The following is a 2,681-nucleotide window of genomic DNA, read 5'->3' as shown; positions in this document are numbered from 1 at the left end:
CACGTATGCCGATGGCAAGGCCGTCGGCATATATGTGCACACAGGGAGGTTGTCCCATGGATCGGTGACGTGGCGTGGCACAACGATCGATGACGTGGCGAAGGGGCCTATGCCAACGGCTGTGCCGTAGGCATACCTCTGCCATAGATAAATTTAAAAATTAAGTAAAGTAAACATATGCCGACGGCAAGGCCGTCGGCATACCTGCGCACACACGGATCGATGACGTGGCGTGGCACACATCTATGCCGACGGCTATGCCGTAGGCATACCTCTGCCACAGATATGCCGACGGTCGCTGTTACCACCCGTCGGCGTAGGTTCAACACCGTCAAATGGTCAGCGCTGACCGGGCAGGTGGGCCCGTGCTATGCCGACGGGCCCCGTAGGCGTATCTCGGGCGGTCCCGACGGCCTCGTCTATGCCGACGGCCCCGTCGGCATAGATGGATGTATGCCGACGGCTTTTCTACGCCTACGGCCTATCCTTGGCCGTCGGCATATGTCCGGCGATGCCGACGAGGGCCGTCGGCATAGATTTGGCCGTCGGCAACCCCAGTTTTTCTGGTAGTGGTTCCCTCCCTTAATGATTGCAAAACCTACATCTCTGGAGGAAACGCTGAACTTGAAAGACCAATTCTGAAGACAAGAGACCTTGAAACGAGATGCATGCCCTCCAAAGCATGATTGAAGAATAAAACTAACCGAATCATTGTTGATGCGCAATTTGGACCTGGAGACCTCTACCACAAGGAAGAATTCCTGAAGATTACCTCCATCGAAGTGATTCACTGGGACATGAAACTGCTTCCAGATGAAAGCCTCAAAAGCAAGGTCAGGCTCAAACTTGAGGTCGGAGAGCGCCATGGTGATTGTGGCTGCCGACCATCAAAGTGATGACCGGCGGGAGACGGTGGTCGCCGGTGGTCAGTGTAACGACCGGCGAGAGGCTGTGGCCGCCGTGGCCGGAGCGGCCAGCGGCGCTAGGCGAGGAGCGGCGCTAGGAGAGGAGCGACGCTAGTCACGTCCTCGGTCACTCCACTTCCTCTTATATCTTTGATGTTTTTTTAGTCCTACCTTTGTCGAGTGCTGCTAGCCACCCCATCTGCCAGCTGCTTCTGATTAATCGTAGCGCGAGTCTTTTATGAACACAGAAGCGGCACATTTGAAACGACGTTTGCAAAATTTGGAATGTTCACTGAAACTTGTGAACATTTTTTAAATGCCGAATATATACTAGATTCTGTGATTTTTTTTTTGAAAACAAAAACTTTTTAAAAAAATTCTAAACGCAAATACTTTTTTAAATCCATGAACCTTTTTTTTCTGACCGACCATAATTTGGATCTGTGTGGGTTGAAGTATTTCCTAGGAAATTTAGAGGTTCTATGTATGATAAGGTCATCATAATTCGTATGAATTACATTTCTCAGAAGACACCCCTATTCCATATAATTTGTAGTAAGAGGTTAGACTTACGGTTTCTTTGTATCATACATGCAACCCCTCTCTCTCTCTCTCTCTCTCTCTCTCTCTAAATTGCTATAGAATCCATGTGAGGAATTAAATAGTGAAAGTGTGGTTCTAATCCCGAGCTCATGTGAGCTTGGGTGAATAGTAAAATCACAAAAAATATTTAAAAAAAATCCGATTTTTTGTGAAACAAACAAATATTTTCATAGCTTGCAAAATTTCATCGTGAAATGACTTTTGTCGAAAATGTGACAAAAAAACAAAATTGATGTTCCAAAATGCATTTGAAAATAAAGTTTTGGAGCATCGATTTGGTTTTTCGCAAGCTAACAAACATTTTGTCAATGTTTCACTGAAAAAATCAGAACTTTTTGATTATTATTTTTCTTGTTTTTTTATTTTACTGTTCACCAAGCTCACATGATCTCGGAATTAGAACAACTGCTTCCTTAAAATAGTTGTGTCTGCAAATTTGCGAGTTTTGGTTTCTTCTATGGTGTAAGAAGTGCTGGCCTTTTAATTATATATGTTTTTTTGTTCTTGCATTTTTCTGATGACCCCAAAAACACTAATCATTTACTTGTACCCAAGCAAATTCATCAAAATATGTGGTCCCTAGCTCAGCATCAACATGAGAAATTCTTGCTCCCTCGAATGCTAAAATCGTGTATGTTTGGTTCTTTTTTTTCATTAAAAGTGGTTTCTGGTATTGCAGTAGTTTTGCATGTGCGACAGCTCAGCGAACACATTTTTTTGACAAATACTTGAAATAATAAATTAGTGGGAAACGAAAACACAAAAATTGAAGGTTTTGCACTACAAATTTAATTAGTATAAAAAACAGGGGATATAGTTTAAAATGTTAGTGAAATAGAAAGAAAAAGGTAGGCATAAATTTATAATAAACATGGAGATATAAAGTACCAAAAAATCCAAATGGAAGTTTGAGGGGAGAACTAGAACGTAACAAGAATTTTGAGAAAAAAATCCTAGAATATGCCAGGAAAAATATTGAAGAATCTAGGACTTCTGAAAGTAAATAGAAATAAAAACAAAAAAACCTTTTGAATTTTACTAAATGCCATGGTTTCCCAATTTTGTGGTCATTTTTCCTCTTTTTATTAAGGCAGGTTTGTGTCATTGCCCCTGCAGACCTATATTTCTTTTCATGAACTTTACCTTGTTGTATGGACATGGTAATTGACTTAT

The sequence above is a fragment of the Triticum urartu genome, chromosome 2, assembly GCF_003073215.2.
Source record: "Triticum urartu cultivar G1812 chromosome 2, Tu2.1, whole genome shotgun sequence".
Taxonomy (NCBI): domain Eukaryota; kingdom Viridiplantae; phylum Streptophyta; class Magnoliopsida; order Poales; family Poaceae; genus Triticum; species Triticum urartu.
Note: the sequence above shows the minus strand (reverse complement) of the source record.